General features: G+C 41.8%; 1 long non-coding RNA gene across 1 annotated transcript in view; it reads right to left on the bottom strand.

The window, feature by feature from the left end:
• Nucleotides 1–20755, bottom strand: part of LOC122733798 — a 111419-nt gene that overhangs the window by 20052 nt on the left and 70612 nt on the right. The window contains exon 4 of the long non-coding RNA XR_006353960.1: nt 14136–14240. This is a non-coding gene — a long non-coding RNA (uncharacterized LOC122733798). The remainder of the gene's footprint in view (nt 1–14135; nt 14241–20755) is intronic.

Genomic DNA, 20755 nt, shown 5'->3' with positions numbered 1-20755 from the left:
ATCCCAAAGAATCAGAAGACATTGAACTCGAGTACAAAACACATTTCCATATTTCAACAGTTCTCCAATCTCATCAGAGGAAATAGTCCCTCTACCAGTAACTATTGCCATCTCTTCACACACACACACTTGTCCAATGATCTAAAATAGAAAAACTTAGAACCAATTAATAGATCCACATTTTAATTAGCAGACCCAAAGGAATTAAAGATGAGGTGACAAAGGCCCTAAACTAATACCATCTAGGCTGCTTGTGGTTCATCTAATGCAAAGTACAGTTAAAGCTCAATTAAGCAGAGTGCTAAGGCAATAGACTATTCTAGCTCATCGCAATTCCTGATTAACTAAAACTTAAATAGGATCCTTTTGTTTGTTTTTTTAAATAAAAGTATTTTATTATTTTCCAGCTACATGTAGAGATAGTTTTCAACATAAGATTTCCAATTTCAAATTTTTCTCCCTCCCTCCCCTGTCTCCCCCCCTTCCCTAGACAGCAGGTAATCTGATATAGTTTTTTATATATATATATATATATATATCACATTAAACATATTTCTGCATTAGTCATGTTATAACAGAAGTATCAGAGCAGAAAGGAAAAACCTCAAAAAAGGAAAACAACAGCGCCAAAACCAAAAGAAATAGTATGGTCCACGCAACATCAATATTCCACAATTCCTTTTTTGTTCCCTTTCCATCACGAGTCCTTTGCCACTTTCTTGTACCGTTGGATTGGTGAGAAGAATCTAGTCTATCACAGTTGATCAGCGCATAATGTTGATGATACTGTGTATAGTGTTATTCTGGTTCTACTCATCTCACTCATGATCAGTTCATGCAAGTCCTTCCAGGTTTCTCTGAACTCCTCCTGCTCATCGTTTCTTACAGCACAATAGAATTCCATTACATTCATATACCACAACTTGTTCAGCCGTTCCCCAGAACCATATTATTTCTACATTTTTTCTTCTCTGAGGTTTTTCCCTCTTGTTCTGATTCTTCTTTCACAACAAGACTAATGCAGAAATATGTTTAATGTGATTGTACATATATAACCTAGATCAGATTGCTTTCTCTCTTGGGGAGGGAAGACAGGGAGGGGGAAAAATTTTGAACTCAAAATTGTATAAAAACGAATGTTGAAAACTATCTTTACGTGTAACTGGAAAAAATAAAATACTATTAAGACTGGAAAAAAAGAAGCAAAAAGCACTTAAAAAAAAAAAGAAAAAGAAAGGGTACTGCACTTACAATAAAGACATGGGATTGAATCTCTGAGCTTCCGGTAATTTGGGCAGTGCTCACTAAGCAAGTCACATTCTTCTTTGGGCCTCAGTCGTCCTATCAAGAACACGAGTATTTTGTCATAGATTATTTCTAAGGTCTCTGCCAGCTTTTATATTTCATATTCTAAGGCGCCTTCAGCTCTATGTTGGATTCTCTCCATTCTCTTACACCTTTGAATGGTCCATGCTCTGCAGACAGGTGGCTCAATGGATGGAGTGCTGGGCATGGAGTCAGGAAAACCTGAGTTCTAATCTGGCCTCAGGCACTTACTAGCTGTGTGACCCTGAGCAAGCCTCTGCCCCTGTGTTGGCCTCAGTTTCCTTAATTGTGAAATGGGATAATAACAGCACATACCTTGCAGGGTTGTTGTGAATATCAGATGAGATAGTATCTGGAAAGTGCCTATCACAGTGCTTGGAACATAAGGGATACTATAAAAATGCTTATTCTCCAAACCCTTCCCCTCTCAGGATGTTTTTGGTTCTTAAATTCGATGGTCGGGGCGGCTAGGTGGCGCAGTGGATAAAGCACCGGCCCTGGATTCAGGAGTACCTGAGTTCAAATCCGGCCTCAGACACTTGACACTTACTAGCTATGTCACCCTGGGCAAGTCACTTAACCCCCATTGCCCCACAAAAAAAAAATTCGATGGTCTATAGCCTCTAACTTGATACTCTAATGTCCCTCCCAGGTCTGATGTTACACATTCTATGTGCTTGGTTCGTTTCCAGGGCTAATAGTCCATGTTCTAAAGGCCCCTTCCACCTTGGTTAATAAATTTTCTCATGTTTCTTCAAGACCTGACTTTCTGATTTAAGGCCCTGCTCAGTTCAATATACAACATAAGTGAAAAAAAATGACCCCCCCACCCCAAATCAAAAGTACATGTAACAAAACTATAAAGATCAAACAGGACTGAAATGAAGAGATGAGAATACACTCCAAACCTATCCCTCTGGGGAGGTGGAAGACAAAGAAGTGTTATGTCCTGCACGCTTTCTCAATGTAGCCATTCAGTTGTACAGATGTGGGAAGGCTCTGGAGGAAGGGGCGGAATAATATGGAATGACTGTGATAGATACAGACAATATCAACAAAAACATTTTTTAAATGCCTGGAGTTGGGAGTTGGTGAGCCTTGTAAATAGCTAACAGAGAGGCAGAGAGAAAGACATACAGAGAGAGACAGAGTGCACACTTACTATGTGACAGACACTATTCTAAGCACTTTACAATTATAGCCTCATGGGGTGGCTAGGTGGCACAGTGGATAGAGCACCGGCAAGTCACTTAACCCCAATTGCCTCACTAAACAAAACAAAACAAAACAAAACAATTATTGCCTCATTTTGATCCTCCCAACAACCTGGGAGATAGTTACTATCATTTTCCCCATTTCACAAATGAAGGAGTGGAGGCAAATGGAGGTTAAGTGACTAGCCCAGGATCACCTAGCTAATGAGTGTCTGAGGTCCCATTTGCACACAGGTCTTCCTGACTCCAGGCCAGGGACTCTCCCCACTGAGCCAGCTAGCTGTCCCCAGTATGAGGGACATTTCAATCAAAACCTGGTTGGCCCCTTGTCAGAGATATAGTTTCAGGAACACTATCTGATTCTTACCCAAGTCTTCACAGGATAGAAATAGTCTCCATAAGACACTGACTTTGCTAACAAGGATTACGTATATTTAACTGGAGTCTTACACATGCAATCAAAAGGGTCTTGAACTAAACAGTAGTGAGAGGATGGAGGGGAAAAGCATCCTACTGTGGTAACAAGTTTTAACAGTTGGTTATCGATAATGGAGAGACGCCAGTTTTTTAAGGACCACCCTTTCGGGGAGGAGACCAATGGCATGAGCTCCGCACACCAGTCCTCCTGCTGCGCATGTCAGACTGCCTGCTACACACTCAACTTCCGGGGTGCGAGCTTAAAAGGCAAGGAGAGAACGGAAGTGGGATCTTTTTTCCTGCTCTGCTGGTCTCCTGACTGAGCTGCACAGACAGACGCTGACGGGAGTTTGACTCGGCCCGGCTCGCGGTTAGCAGCAGCACGTGCTTGACTCAGTCTCTCTCTCTCCCCAAAGGTGGCCTTGGGCTTTTGGTGAGTTTTATACGGAATATAGACTAAGCTTAGACTTAAGACGATTTGTATTGTATTTCTACTTTCCTATCCCTCTAATCAACATCACCTGGTAACTACCATACAATAAAAGCTCTAACTAGAAAACCAGAAGCTTCTTCCATTTACTAGTCTGGGAGATAAATTAAGGGAAAGGTTAAAGAGGGGAGATTTATGATCTAATATCCAATTTTAAATCTCACACTACACATGTCAGCCAAGCCCAGTAGCATAGCAAGTAGCAGATGTGTCCTAGGAAGCAGAATGGAACTAGAGAACCCATAATTCACCAGAGACAAATCTCTATGAAGACAGACAAATCAAGTCCATGACCAGAGATGGACATGCACAAATGCCCAAAATGGGGGCAACAGAAAAGGTGACCTAGAAATACGAGGGGGAAATACAGTATAATGCCATACGGTAGGCGACCCACTGACACTGTCTGTCACCTTCTTCCCTTTGATATTCTCTTCCTTCCTAGTTTTCCTGAAACTGTTCTCCTCCTGGTTCTCCACCTACCTAGCTGACCCCTCCCTCTGGATCTCCTTTACTCAACTTTCATCCAGGTCATACCCACTAATGGTGATTGTGTTACAAGCAGCTGCCCCAGAGCCCTCATCTCTTCTTCTTATATTCTATTCACTTGGTGACTGCATCCAGATCTATGGATTCAGTTATCATCTCTATGCAGATGATTCTCCTATTTTTTCATCTAACCCCAGACTCTCCAGGGCAGCTAGGTGGTGAAGTGGATAGACTGCCAGGTTTGAAGTCAGGAAGACTCATTTTTCTGACGTCAAATCTGACTTCAGACACTTTTTAGTGGTGTGACTGACCCTGGGCAAGTCACCTGAACCTGTTTGCCTCAGTTCCTCGTCTGTAACATGAGCTGGAGAAGGAAATGGCAGACCACTCCAGTATCTGTGCCAAGAAAACCCCAAATGGGGTCACGAAGAGTCAGACAAGACTGAAAAGAGCAAACAACAGCAATCTCTGTACCTACTTCCAGTCTAGCAACTCCAATTGCCTTTAAGATGGATTGAATTGTTTGGCCTGTAGACATCTTCAACTCAAGATGCCCAAACTGAGGTCACCCCCCCCCAAATTTCCTACTTTCAAAATCCAATATTCCTGTTGTGGGCAACACCAACTTCCCAAGACACCCAGGCTTTCAACCTATGTGCCATCCTGAATGCCTTTCTTGCACTTGCCCCATGTGAGGAAAGGAGTAATGGTCTCCTCTCAGTAAAACACCACCGCCACATCAATACTGATCAAATTGTACTCCTCTGGGCCTGTTTGAGGACTTGGGTCTTGGTCCCCCTCCCCTCAGGCAGACAGATCGCATGGTTTAAGTAGCCCTGAGCTGGTCTCAACTAGGTGCACTCCTGTGCTGTCTCCATATGGGGGAGGATTGAAGAAATGTCCCTGTGGCACCTCCCTATTGACTAAGAACTCAAAGAAGAATTATGGAAAATTAAGATAAAGAATATTGCATTCCCCTTAGCTAGCTTTTGCCCTTAGATTGTAACCCACAAGTAATAGGACAGTGATGAACATGGGGAGCTTCCATTTTCCCTTAGGGACTAGGGATAAAGGGGGCCTGTGAGCCCCTATGCTTTGCACTTGCTGGCTGTAGCACTTACTTGCAAGTGCCCATTCTCCTGAGAATGAAAATCTTGGACTTCACGATCTGTAAAAACTCATCCTTTCATCACAAAAATGAAATCCGTTGGGAAACACACCTCCTCAGCACAGGACTCCCTGGCACTGGGCCTGCTCCCTCCCTCTGCTTGGTATAGTGGGGTAGACATCTGGGAGCTCCACCCAGATTCTCCACCATATAAGGAGAACCCCCAGAGAATCCATCTCATCAGTTTCCACTTGGCTGCTTTCCTGGGCTTTGTGATCTAAAACTGGCTGATCCTTAAGATGAAATCTGCTCAGAAACTCTTATGTCCTCCAATCATTCCCGACCTGACTGTAGCACCTTAGTGTGTCTCCCCACTCCCCACCAGGTAACCTCCTCCCCGGCCTCCTCTTCCATTTCCTTTTCTATGTGGTCTTTCCCCATTAGGTTGTGTGTGCCTTGAGGGCAGGGACTGTCTTATGCCTTTCTTTGTATCTGCAGCTGCAAACACAGCACCTAGCACATAGTAGGTACTGAATGAAAGTTTATTGAATTTTGGTCCATGGTAATGTGAAAACTCTGCAGCAGAGGACCCCTAAGAGAAGCCTCCACATCACCCATGATGACTGTGGTACCCATCCACAGTCCCTGCTGGCCAATGGACTATCCAGGGCTATGAGCACAATAAAGAGGCCTCGGGTATGTTCTGATGCCTGTGCCAGGGCATTGGCTGGCTGATGAGGTTTCCCTTCCTCACTACTTGTCCAACCTGGTGCTGAGTTCAGACAATGGCAGCCCCATCAGCAGCCACTCCCTCATGACTCAAACCATGAGACATATCATATGTCTATTCCATGTCCCCCCTCACTCACAAATAATACGAACCACACAATGATGGAACAGCCTGCTCCACTAAGCCCTAAAGACACTGGACCCTAAGAAAATTCTGAAATGCTGGACTGACAGACTGCCAAGAGCACTCTTCACTCTCAACAGGGCAATGCTGAAAAATAGACAGTCACCCCTATCTTCTCTCCTTGTAAACCCTGTGTGAGAGGATGGAAAAGGAGACAGAACAAAAAAAGCCAATACTGGAACTCATAGCGCAGAGGACAGATGGTTCTGGTTGTATAAATCTGTGTCTAGACTTCCCTGTTTTTTCCACCAAAACATGAGAAAATGGGGGTTACACCTTCCACAAATACAGGGGTGCCAACAACAACTAAGATGCCCTGAAGCCTCACAGCCACTTTATTACAATCATTCATATGGAGAAGGTATCCATAGTATTTTCTCTTCCCAGAATCATCCATTTCCCCCCAAGCATCTGACCCGCAACCAAGGGGAACCCACAGGGAGCAGGGGAGTCGTTAGGAAATTACTCTGTCCTTGTTCATTCACCTACAGAGGTGAGTGGAACAACAGGGTGGAAAGATTCAGGGAGTGAGAGGTGTGTTCCTGAAAAGATAGTGGCTCAGGTGATAGACAATATGCAGTAGCTGGTGAAAGAAAGAAAGAAATGTTCAGATTAGTGGGACAGGAAGCCACTGGACCCTGACCATCAGAGGCAGATAAGGAAATGGGGTGGGGGGGAGAAGGAGATGATCCTTACTTAATTGCTCATTTGCTTAACTGATTAAACTAATTAATTAAGAATGTCTGCCTCCTGATCTTTCTCTGGATGGTTTCCTTGATTTACCTGACTATGACATGTCCCATTAGTTCACCACTGGCAACTGCCCCTCACGTTACCATGAGGTTACTGTTGAAGATATGAATCCTCTTGGGGCAGCCCTGGTCTGAGTCCTCCAGTGGGCTCTATCACAAAAGCCGAATACACTACTGAGACCTACTGAGGTGGTTTCCTCAGCAGGAAACATTGTGGCATGCTGGGTTTATGGCCTAGGAATACCTGATGAACAGATGCAAGGTTTCCCTATTAGCTCCGTCCAGGATGTTCAGCTACACTTTCCCCCCAACTGCCACCCTCCCACCAGAGGAATATCGAACCTGATGCTTATGGTTTCTGAGGGAAGAGTCAAAAAACAGGATTTCAACCCATTACCCGGATGGTTGGCCAACAAGCCAACTCCCCTGGGATGGAGAAAACAGTTTTGGATACAATTAGCAGATACTTTAAAGGCAGGGAACACTCTTTCTGTAAATTCTCTTATAAAAGTAGCATCCCCTTCCAGAGCTCCCAGGTCAAGGAGAAAATATTGCAAGCATCCAGAAAGAAAAAATTCAAATATTGTGGAGCCACAGTCAGGATAACACAAGACCTAGCAGCTTCTACAATAAAGGATTGGAGGGCTTAGAATATGATATTCCAGAGGGCAAAGGAACTGGGATTACAACCAAGAATCACCTACCCAGAAAAACTGAATAGAGTCCTTCAGGGGAAAAAAAATGGGAATTCAATGAAAGAGAGGACTTTCAGGCATTCTTGATGACAAGCCCTGAACTGAATAGAAAGTCTGACTTTCAAACACGAGGCCCTAGAGAAACATCAAAAGGTAAACAGGGAAAAGAAATCATAAGGGATATTACAAGGTTAAACTGTGGACATTCCTACATGGGAAGACGATACTTGTAACTCATAAGAACTTTCTCATTATTAGGGCACCTGCATAGAGAAGATGTAGACAGGCCACAAGTGTGAGTTGAAATATGAAGGGATGATATCTTTAAAATAATAATAATAATAAAATTAAGGGGTGAGAGGAATGCACTGGGAGAAAAGGAAAGGGAGAGGTGGAAAGGAATAAAGTATCTCATATAAAAGAACAAGAAAAAGCTTATACAGTGAAGGGGATGGTGCTGGAGAGTGAGTGAACCTTGCTCTCATCAGAATGGGCTCAAAGAAGGAATGACATTCACATTCAGTTGGGTATAGTAATCTATCTTACCCTGCAGGAAAGTTGGAGGGGAAGGGGATGGGGGAGGGGGATGTCATAGAAGGGAGGGCAAATTGGGGGAGGGGGCAGTTAAAGAGGAACATGGTGAAAGAAGATAGAAAATAGAGTAAATATCATGGGGAGGGAATAGGATGGAGGGAAATGCAGTTAGCAATAGTAACTGTGAAAAGCAACTTTAAGTGACTTTGTCTAACAGGCCTCATTTCTCAAACATATGGAGAACTGAGTCAAATTTGTTAAAATAAGAGCCATTCTCAATTTGATAGATGATCAAATGATATGAAGTTTTCAGATGAAATAATCAAAACGCCCTATAGGCATATAAAAAAAAAATGTTCTAACTCACTACTGATTGGAGAGATGCAGCTCAAAACAATTCCGGGGTACTACTTCATATGTATTGGATTGCATAATAGGAAAGCAGAGGGAAATGATAAATTTTGTAGAGGATATGGGGAAAAAGAGACATTAATGCACTCTTGGTGAAGTTGTAAACTGATTCAAACATTCCTTAGAGCAAATTGGAACTATGGCCAAAGGGCTATAATGGCATGCATACTCTTTGACCTAGTAATAGCACTACTAGGTCAGTATCCAAAAAGTTGAATTCGAAATTGAGGAGATGCCCGTCAATTGGAAAATGGCTGAACAAATTGTGGGATGAGATGATGATGGAACACTATTGTGCTATAAGAAATGATGAGCAGGATGCTATCAGAAAAACCTGGAAAGACTTCCATGAGGTGAGGCAAAGTGACATGTACTGTATACAACATAACAGCAATATTGGAAGATGATCAGCTGTGAATGACTTAGCTATTTTCAGCAATACAATGATCCAAGACAACTCTGAAGGACTTATGAAAAATGCAGTCCATCTCCAGAGAAAGAACCGATGGTGTCTGAATACAGATTGAAGCATAATTTTTTGGTCCTTTTTCTTAAGTTTTTTTTTTGTCTTTTCTTTCACAACCTGCCTAAGGTGGTAATGTTTTGCATGACCATGTGTGTATAACTCACATTGAATTGCTTGTGTTCTTAAGGGGGGGGGAGGAGAGAGGGAGGAAGAGAATTCAGAACACAAAGTTTTAAAAATCGATGTTACAAGGGGCAGCTAGATGGCACAGTGGATAGAGCACCGGCCCTGGAGTCAGGAGGACCTGAGTTCAAATCCGGCCTCAGACACTTAACACTTACTAGGTGTGTGACCCTGGGCAAGTCACTTAACCCCAATTGGGCTTTCCTACTTAAAATTCAGGGCTGTAGCTACTAGGTCCTGCTGCTTTCTCTTCTCTCATCTCACTAGGATGCTCTTATCTCTCTACAAGTTCTAAGAGTAAAGGTACAAGGAACAGTTTGGGTTTTGGGGTGTTAAAGGAAAAAAAACTTCCCCTAAATGGAAAGGTTCCATGACTAAGCACTCACTAAATCCTTATTGGCCTGAACGGAATTCTTTGGCTTCCTGTCTACATAATACTCTCTCCTGAACGTGTCACTTTCTTTACCCCAGGTTTGCCTCAGGCTGATCTGAGAGCTTTGAAAAGACTGATGCCGCAGCGTACATTATGAGACAGGAACAGATATAAAAATGATCATTTTGGCACCAAAGATGATATAAATCCCCTGCAGGCATCCTATCATGGAAAGAAGTGAATCCAGTAATACTCACTTAGGCATCAGAGGGGCCTGCAGTGACATGGTAGCACTACTAGCCTGTGGTTCTCTGGAAACCATTCTGCCTACCAGAGTCTGATGGGGATGCAACATCTCCTTCTCACCCAGCCCCACATATCTGAGGATTCCCATAGGCATCAGTGCATCAAGTATTGGTGTCAAAGAGGAAAAATACAGAATGTGTACAAAACCTGGGTCTGGGGTGATCACTTCCCAGAAAAGCTCCTTCTTTCTACAGCCACTGTGATATAGATACAGAATAATGGATCACATAATGCCGCTGCCCTTTGCTGCCAGGTGACCAGTCTCAGAAGACCAAAGAGCCACTGACAGTGAATCTGCTATGATTAGAAAAGAGCTGATCTGGACTTCAACACAGTACTTGTTCTACTTTCTAGATTCGAGTAAACACCGAGTGGATGATGCCCACAGAAAATCTGAGTTATCAGTTCCTTGTCCATTGGCTTTTAAGTCAGTTCACTCTAGAAAAACCCGCTTCGTTGAGCCCTTTGTGCCTGTACAGGACAAGGCTAGGCTCTGTGGAGAGGAGAAGGTAGAGAATGAGACAGAGGTAAGGTGAGGATTAAATCAACAGCACTCTCTGGAAAGCGTTGTCCCAGCCTGCCTCCCTGAACTTTGTTCTCCTTCCCACTTTCACTGAGCTTGAAGTCACCAAGTTAGACATTGCTTGATGGCAACAACACTCTTTACCTGGACACAGAAAGAGGAAGTGGGGCATTTTGGGGGTAGCATGAAAGGAGCCTGGATTTGGGGTCAAAGAGCCCTGGGCTCAAATCCTGGAACTGGCAGTGATGGCCTTGTGTAAGCCTGAGCAAGTCACTTAAGGCCTCTGAGCTTCCATTCCGAGATTAGTAAAATGAGAAGGTTTCACTACAAAGCCCCTGGAATCCCTTTCAGGACCAGTTCTATATATCTATGTGTTACCTTAACCAAGACATTTCTCTCTGGGCCTCAGTGTCCTCATCTATAAATTGAGTAGGTTGGATAGATAACCCCTGATTGCCCTTGGAGCTCTCAATCTAAAATCTCGTGTATGACTTTGAGCAAATCTTCTCTGTAAAATGGAGAGATTGCTCTGGATGGTATTTGAGGTCCCTCCTATCTCTCGATCTAGAGCCCTATGATCCTGTGGACCCACTGACGGCCTTAAAGAATGACTGGAGAGAGGGAGAACCAAGGCCACAGATATACACCATACATCTGAGAATGTTGGTAATGTTTGCAAGGAGAAAGGTGGCTTTGTTCAGAATGGAGTGTATCACTTGAGAGGGATGGAGAACATCATTCAGGGGCAATGAGACGATTGAGCAGCCTGAGAGACGTGGTTTCGGGATAGCTAATAATCAGTTTATTAATTAGACTAGCTGATAATCAATAAATGGATGATCCAAGGTCCCTCTCCGTAACCAAAGACCAAACCATGGAGATCACTGAATGCTTAAATAACATGGGCAAAGGAGGTGCCCCGAAAGATGAAAATCAACCCTGAGTGGTGAATAATTAATGCGGAGGTGAGGATACCAATGAAGAGGTGGGTTGAAAGTCTTCGACTCCTCCTGCTGCGACCTTGGCTTGATTATGAGATTCAGCCACCTCCAGGAACCTGGACAAAGGAATCCGTCTCTCCCCAGACCACTCTGGTTGGCAAGGTTACCTTAAACCACAATGCAGGCCTGCAAGGGCTTTAGGGCTGGAATCCACCTAGAATAGATTGCTCTAAATTCAAATAAGGGTCCCACCTAGGATCAAGGAGCATGTTCCCCGAGGATTTGGAAAATTTATTTATCAGTAATGTCCTTCAGAGATTGACTGATTTACAGGAGCTGCTTCATGAATGAGGAAATGGAGAGAAGCAGCCTTAATCCTAATTTAATAATGGGTGATCAACATAATAGGGAAGAATCCCTTCTCTCAGCAAAAAGAGGAGGACTGGAAGTAGAAAAGCCAGATTGGTCTCCCAGCCCTACTACAGAGGGCAATGTCTACAGGTGCAGCCTCACACTCTGATTTTGTATACACCTAGTGTGTTTGGTTGGTTGGTTTGTTTTTAGTATCTCTGGCAGGGTAGTTAGGTGGCCCACTGGATAGAGTAGTGGACTTGGAGCCAGAAAGATCTGAGATCAATTCTGGCCTGAGATACTTATTAGATATGTGACCCTGGGCAAGTCACTTGACCCTTATTTGATTCAGTTCCTCATCTGTAAAATGAGAACACACTGGAGAAGAAAATAGCAGAGCACTCCAGTATATTCACTAAGAAAACTCCACGGTTAAAAATTCATGACATCACATAAAGTCATACATCACTGAGTACCTCAACAATAACAAGTGCTGGACATCTGAACAAATATTTACCTGAGTGCCTGATTTCTCAGGGGTAAGGTCTCTGTCAAAGTTGATAGGTTTTCCCTAAATTTCCTTCAAAATAAAGATGTGTCTTTTTTGTAACTATCTCCTCAATCTTTTGGACTACTTTTGGACAACCTTAAATCTTTACCTAAGTACAAAGGAGAGTAACCTCAGCTCAGTGGTGTCACCACTGCTTTGAAGTATCATCCTGCATCAGATGACTTTTGATATTATCGAGAGTTTAACAGATAATTTTGATGTTGATGATTTAGTCAGAATCCATAGTGACACTGAAGGAATTGACTACTCTTCTCATTTCTTAAAGTTAGGATTTTATTTAGGTCCAGTCAGCCTGCTCAACCAGGAAAGGAGCTGTAACATGGGCTAAAATTCAGTGAAAATAGGGTGTGAAATGAGTTGGAGACTTGGATACAACATGGTGGCCTAAGAGTGTAACATCTGCATCGGGGAAAAGACAGGGATCTCAATTGTATAATAATTCCCTTCTGGCCAAAAACTTTAACTACAATGCAATATCTCTTATTTCCACAAGATGGCACCAAAGGGCTAAATTCTGCAATTTCTCCGTTTGGCCACCAGATGTCACCAAAGACCACCCTATAGTATTTTTCAATACTTGCATTAACCACGAGATGGCAGCAAAAGACTGTGTTATAATAGTCACTGGTCCTAAATTGGCCGGAAAAGCATTTGTGAAACATTTATTAACTCTTAGTAACATAAAACTCAGTATACATGGCCCTTAAGGGGAAGACAAGTCTTACTGTTCTTTTCCAAACATGACACATCCACAGGGATGGCAGGATGAATTTGTTTTCAGACATTTTAATTTCACATATGACTCAAAGGAAGGGAGCCAGAGAGCAAGGACATGGAGAAAAAGCCTGCCCCGACCAGAGGGGAGACACTGGTGCTGCCTCTAGATCCCTGGGGACACTGAGCCTGCAGACATTAAAATTCTGATGTCCCTCTAAGAAGAAAAGGGCAGGAAAGAGATCTTGCAATAAGGAGATCATGAAGACATTACAGAAAGGGCCCTAAGGGTAGCACAAGGTGCTCCTGGGAACAGTCTCTGGGGCCCAGCATGTGTTCCCGTATGGAGAAGGGATTGATCAAGGGCACTAGTGTATTTGCTCTTGAAAGAGAGGCTGCCAACTTTCGAGGAGAGGAGAATAAACAATTGGAGATGCCCCTCGTCACAACCTCATGAAAGCAGTGCCAGAGCACTTCTCTCCCTGGAATGATTGTTTCATCCAGTGCTTTCAGTGGTGTGGGGCACTCCCGCTTGGAGAGTCCTGTTCCTGTCAATCAGCCAGGGATTAGGGAGCTGTCTGGCACACAGGGAGCTTAAAGGATTTGCTTATGGTCAAGTGGCCAAGCCAGTAGGTACAACTTGGACCCAGGTCCTCTCTTCATCTGACATGCAGCTGAGCTTTTGGTCCCTGTGTCCTCTGGAAACTTGAGTCTAATTGGGTTTACCCTGTCACCAAATGAGGTCATAGGAGAATGACCCTTGGTCTCTGGCCAACTGGGAATGACAATGCACACAGGAAGGGTCACCTGCTGGGTGGGTGGAAAGACCAGAGCTACTAAGGGTGCCAGTAGCAGGGCAAATTACAAGGCCCAGGACTCCCCAGAACATCAGGGAGCCTTCCATGCAGAGTTGGGAGTTTGGAAAGGACTGCTCCATTACCACCACCACCACCACCATTAAGAAGGTAGAGGGGGGCAGCTAGATGGCGCAGTGGTTAAAGCACCGGCCCTGGATTCAGGAGTACCTGAGTTCAAATCCAGCCTCAGACACTTGACACTTACTAGCTGTGTGACCCTGGGCAAGTCACTTAACCCCCATTGCCTGCAAAAACAAAAACAAAAACAAAAAAAGAAGGTGGAGGGGAGTAGGCATAAAGCTCAGAATGAAACAGGCCTTCAGAGATCCCTCCAGAAGGGCTGGGGCATAGCAGCATTGGCAGAAAGGTTAGGGCATGGCATCCTGCTGGCCACCAGCTCACATCAAGTTAATACAAATGAACAATTACCACCAGTGAACTATGTCCCTTCTTCTTCCAGATTCCCCTCCACCCATATAATCCATAGTCTCCAAGACTTACAGTGCTGTCATAGGTAGAGCTCTGTACAGTGATGACAAGGCATTGCTTCCCAACATTGGCCCTTCCATCTTGCACAGCCTATTTCAGTGGAGAGTGGCTTGCTTCCTGAAATAAAACAAAATCAGAAAGATTGAAAATAAAGAAAACAATTCTGTAAAATCTCATCAGAAAAACAATTTACTTGGACAATAGTTTAAGGAAAGATCCTTTAAGTTACTGAAGTACCAGAAACACATGATCAAAGAAAGACCTTATGCATTATTTCAAGAAAATTATCCGAGAAAACTGTGCTAATATCCTATGTACAGAAGGTAAAATAGAAAGTGAAAAAATCCATCAATAACCTCCTGAAAGATATCCCAAAATGAAGACTCCCAGGAATATTATACCCATATTCCAGAGCTCCTAGGTAAAGAACAAAATATTATAAGCATCCAGAAAAAACAATTCAAATACAATGGAGCAACAGTCAGGATCACACATGAGTTAGTGGCATCCATTTTAAAGGATCAGAGAGCTAGGAATATGATATTAGGGAAGGCAAAGAGCTAGGATTACAATGTAGAATAAACTACAGAGAAAAACTGAGTAGTCAAGGGTACTGAACATTTTGTAAAATAGAGAAAGTTTAAACTTTCTGAAATACAAGACTAGAGAAGCATAAAAGTATAAACAGAAAAGAGACTCAATGAGGTTCAATTGTTTACACTCCCATATAGTCTAAGTAATGATTATCAATAACTGGTATCTTGGGAAGATTCAGAACTTCCCTCCTGTATTCTAAAAACCCCGAAATTTTTACTGAGAGACTTTAATGATGATATTGCATGTCACTCTCTTCCTCTTGGCCAGTCCCTAGCCAACCATGCAAGGAATTTCATCTAGGGCAGGGAAGCTCATTGTGTTCTACTCCAGCTTGGGTGGAGACAAATCCTCTTGTCTAGATAGCTGAAGGAAGGCTCTTCCTCCCAGGGTCCCTAAGTCCATTCATGAAAAAGGGGCTTTGAATTGATGGCTTAAAGCTATAATCAATCTGGTATAGTGCTTCATTTTAAGATAGCCCACCTCCAACTATCTTAACCACTTTGATTTGATTGCTACTTGATGAACCACATACTGTTTCAGGGTTATATAAGCTGTGACCCAACCACGAAGATCATCTTTAGTCTGAGGCAACAAAAGAACCAACCTTTTATTGATAACTTGCAGGCCTAATGAATAAAATGTTTGAATTATCCTGAAACTATGCCTCTCAATTTATAATTTGTCACAATATATAATACATGTAACTCATAAGATCTTTATCATTATAAGGGCAATTAGAAGGATTCTACATAGACAGAAACCATGGGTGTGAGTTGATTATGTTGGGGTAATCTCAGAAAGAAAATGGAGGAATGAGAAAGAGAGAGGCACTCGGAGAAGGGAGAGACAGAATGGGGGACATTTTCTCATAGAAAAGTGGCATACAAGAAAGAGCTTTTACACTGAAGGAGGAAGTGTGGGGGGGAGTTAGTGGGCATCACTTGAACATCATTCACTGGAATCTTTTCAAAGAGGGAAGACTATATACCTATACTCAGTTGGGAATGAAAATCTATCTTATCCAATAGGGAAATAATAGGAAAAACAGATAAGAGAAAGGGAAGGATGACAAGAGGGAGTGATGTAGTAACAGGGATGGATTTAACTGATCAAATTGGTCATGAGGTGTCCCAAAGGAATTAACTCAGTGACTCAGTTTCCCAAGTTTATTACCATACTTTGATGACCACAGGGAGAATCACCCAAGGAGAGATGAGTCTCGAAAAGGGGGATGAAAATGGTTATATTTACAGTGAGAAAAAATAGGGTATCTCATCATTATCTTAATCTCCTCCTTAAGGAGGTACATGGGAGGTCTGAGCCTAATTTGGACTTCCTGAGGTCCTAAGGCTACCTCTGAGGTGGGTACCTTTTCCTTGAAGGTGTGTTTTGGGGGTTTACACGTCATGAGGTAAAATTAAGGACACATTTGGTCATTTCTGGGCATCTTCATAAAGACAGGCTTAGACCTGTCAGACCCAGAGGGTCTCTGTGTTTATGATATCTCTTTACTTAAGATCTGGTTTCTAGGTGTCCTGTCATGTAGAACTATTAATGGCTATGAGTGGTTAATGGTCCCTAGTTACAGTCTCTGCTGATGGTGAGGGTTGATAGGGACAACCCCTCTTGGCTGGTTACTGTAAGAACACAAACCTTAGGTTCTCTGTTAACCCTTTTAGGTACTATTGATAACCCAAGTCTTAGGGTACCTGTTAACCCTTTTTAGCTACAATTGATAGGTTATCTATTAGCCCCTTTTTAGCCTCCTCCATCAGAAGGGCAAATTAAGGGTGGCAACTGATCTTTGGCAAGGAACAGGCTAAAAAGGGAAAAGGAAGAAAACCTTGAAAGGGTTTGAAAGTTGAGAGGAAGGAGTAGAGTCAGAGCAAAGTGAACCAAGAACTGGCAGAGCTGGTTCAACCAGCAACAGAAGGAGAAGGTAGCTCTGAGCTCTGGCAGCAAAGGAAAGTATCTGAGATGGACCTTGGCTTTATGAGCATCTCAGAGTGGAAGACCCAGGCTGGTGTCAGCAGTGTATCGACATAAGGGAGGCCTAAGGAATGTTCCATGAAGAGGTCTGCTCCTTCACCAGCTTCCCCTCTGAATCCCTATCTAGTCTTAGACAATATAGTAGAAGATGGCGGAGAGGAAACAGCAAGCTGCCTGAGCTCTCCTTCTGTTCCTTTAAGAAGAATATTAAATCAAGCCTCTGGATGGATTCTGAAATTACAGAACCTGCAAAGAGACAGAGAGAGACAGTCTTCCAACCAGAGATAATTTAGAAGACTTTAGGAAAAGGTCGGTCTGACTAGGGCAAAAGGGAGGCCCAGCGCAGGGCAGCAGCCCAGCGCCGAGGGGGTTGGGACAAGCCAGCAGGAGCTGTGGACCACAGCCGAACAACTGAGGCCCATGGAACCTGGCTCAAAAATCTGGTGGCCAAGAAGGACAGTGGAAAAACCTACCTGCACCAGCTGAGAGGGAAAGTTGCCAGCTGGAGGGCCACGAAAAGGACAGGTGCGACCAGGCACACAGACACAGCGCTCTTAGACAGGAAGTGCAGGGGGAGTGAACCTCAGAGTAAAAAGCCGGTCACACAGCACCTATAGCCCTGCACAAGAAGCCCAAAACAGGGACCCTGGTGCCCCCAGAGCAGACCTCAACTTAAAAAATAAATAAATAAGCTGCAATAATGAGTAAGAAGCGAAAAAGAGCCCTCTCCATTGAAAGCTTCTGTATCAACATGGAAGAAGCCAACACAAACTCAGATGAGGACAATAGCCTCAAATTGCCTACATGTGAAGCCTCACGAGGGAAGGTGAATTGGTCTCAAGAAGAAAAACCCTTCCTGCAAGAGCTCAAAAAAGATTTTAAAAATCAATTGAGGGGCAGCTAGGTGGTGCAGTGGATAGAGCACCGGCCTTGGAGTCAGGAGTACCTGAGTTCAAATCTGGCCTCAGGCACTTAACACTTACTAGCTGTGTGACCCTGGGCAAGTCACTTAACCCCAATTGCCTCACTAAAAAAAAAATCAATTGATAGAGGTAGAAGAAAAAATGGGGAGAGAAATGAAAGCAAAACAAGAAAACTTTGAAAAAAGAATCAGCAGCTTGGAAAAGGAAGCACAAAAATTGACTGGCCAAATGGAAAAAAAAGAGCATAATCTCACTGAAGAAAACAATGCCTTAAAAAATTCACTTGGACAAATGGAAAAAAAGGTGCATAATCTCATTGAAGAAAACAATGCCTTAAAAAATTCACTTGGACAAATGGAAAAAAAGGTACATAAATAAAATGGAGGGGAATGGACAGTCAGTAATAATCACTGTGAATGTGAATGGAATTAACTCTGCTATAAAACGGAAGTGAATTGCAGAGTGGATTAAAAACCAGAATCCTACAATATGCTGTTTACAAGAAACACATTTGAAGCAGAGAGATACACACAGAGTAAAGGTAAAAGGGTGGAGCAGAATATATTATGCTTCAGCTAAAGTAAAAAAAGCAGAGGTAGCAATCCTTATCTCAGACAAAGTGCAGGCAAAAATAGATCTCATTAAAAGAGATAAGGAAGGAAATTACATCTTGCTTAAAGGTACTATAAATAATGAAGTAATATCAATATTAAATATGTATGCACCAAGTGGTATAGCATCCAAGTTCTTAGAGGAGAAGTTAAATGAGTTCCAAGAGGAATTAGACAGTAATACTATACTACTGGGGGATCTGAATCTTCCCCTCTCAGAATTAGATAAATCTAGCCAAAAAATAAATAAGAAAGAAGTGAAAGAGGTGAATAGATTACTAGAAGGTAGACATGATATATGTCTGGAGAAAATTGAATGGGGATAGAAAGGAATATACCATTTTCTCAGCAGTACATGGCACATTTTCAAAAATTGACCATGTATTAGGGCACAAAAACATCATAGTCGAATGTAGAAAGGCAGAAATAGTAAATGCATCCTCCTCAGATCATGATGCAATAAAAATTACATGTAAGAAAGAGCCAGGGAAAAGTAGAATGAAAATCAATTGGAAACTAAATAATTTCATTCTAAAGAATGAATGGGCCAAACAACAAATCATAGAAACAATCAATAACTATATGCAAGAGAATGACAAGAATGGGACAACATACCAAAATCTTTGGGATGCAGCCAAAGTAGTGCTTAGGGGAAAATTTATACCTCTAAATGCTTACATGAATAAAAAAGAGAAAGAGGAGATTAATTAATTGGGTATGCAACTTAAAAAGCTAGAAAAAGAACAAATTAGAAATCACCAATTAGATAATAAACTAGAGATCCTGAAAATTAAAGGAGAAATTAATAAGATTGAAAGCAAAAAAAAACTATAGAATTAATCAATAAAACTAAGAGCTGGTTTTATGAAAAAACCAATAAAATAGATAAAATATTGGTTAATTTGATTTAAAAAAAGAAAGACGAAAACCAAATCACCAGTATCAAAAATGAAAAGGGTGATGTTACCACCAATGAAGTGGAAATTAAATCAATAATTAGGAATTATTTTGCCCAACTGTATGCCAATAAATTTGACAATCTAAATGAAATGGATGAATATTTACAAAAATACAAACTGCCCAGGTTAACTGAAGAGGAAATAAAATCCTTAAATAAACCCATATTAGAAAAAGAAATTGAACAAGCCATTAATGAACTCCCTAAGAAAAAATCCCCAGGGCCAGATGGGTTTACGGGTGAATTTTGCCAAACATTTAAAGAACAATTAATTCCAATATTATACAAATTATTTGGAAAAATAGGTGAAGAAGGAGTTCTACCAAATTCGTTTTATGACACAAATATGGTGGTGATACCAAAACCAGGCAAAGCAAAAATTGAGAAAGGAAATTATAGACCAATTTCCCTAATGAATATTGATGCTAAAATCTTAAATAAGATATTAACAAGGAGATTACAGCAAGTGATCACCAGGATAATACACTATGACCAGGTGGGATTTATACCAGGAATGCAGGGCTGGTTCAACATTAGGAAAACTATTAACATAATTAACCACATCGGGGCAGCTAGGTGGCACAGTGGATAGAGTACCAGCCCTGAAGTCAGGAGTACCTGAGTTCAAATCTGGCCTCAGACACTTAACACTTACTAGCTGTGTGACCCTGGGCAAGTCACTTAACCCCAATTGCCTCACTAAAAAAAAAAAAACATAATTAACTACATCAATAAGAAAACCAACCAAAATCATATGATTATCTCAATAGATGCAGAGAAAGCTTTTGACAAAATACAGCACCCATTCCTAATAAAAACACTAGAGAGTTTAGGAATAGGTGGAGCTTTCCTTAAAATAATAAACAGTATCTACCTAAAGCCATCAGCAAGTATTACATGCAATGGAGATAAATTAGAGGCCTTCCCAATAAGATCAGGGGTGAAACAGGGATGTCCATTATCACCCCTATTATTTAATATTGTCTTAGATATGTTAGTTTTAGCAATCAGAGAAGAGAAAGGAATTAAAGGAATTAGAATAGGCAAGGAGGAAACAAAACTATCACTCTTTGCAGATGATATGATGCTATACTTAAAGAATCCTAGAGAATCAACTCAAAAATTACTTGAAACAATTAACAACTTTAACAAAGTAGCAGGATATAAAATAAATCCACATAAATCATCAGCATTTCTATACATGACCAACAAAGTCCAGCAGCAAGAGATAGAAAGAGAAATTCCATTTAAAGTAACGGTAGATAATATAAAATATTTGGGAGTCTACTTGCCAAGACAAACCCAGGAACTCTATGAACACAACTACCAAACACTCTTCACACAAATCAAATCAGATCTAAATAATTGGAAAGATATCAATTGCTCATGGATAGGCAGAGTTAATATAGTAAAAATGACAATACTGCCTAAATTAATTTACTTATTCAGTGCCATACCAATCAGACTACCTAAAAATTATTTTATACAGCTAGAAAAAATAATAACAAAATTCATCTGGAAAAACAAAAAATCAAGAATATCCAGGGAAATAAT

This window comes from Dromiciops gliroides, chromosome X (assembly GCF_019393635.1).
Source record: "Dromiciops gliroides isolate mDroGli1 chromosome X, mDroGli1.pri, whole genome shotgun sequence".
Taxonomy (NCBI): Eukaryota; Metazoa; Chordata; class Mammalia; order Microbiotheria; family Microbiotheriidae; genus Dromiciops; species Dromiciops gliroides.
Note: the sequence above shows the minus strand (reverse complement) of the source record. Positions and strands in the feature narration are given on the sequence as shown.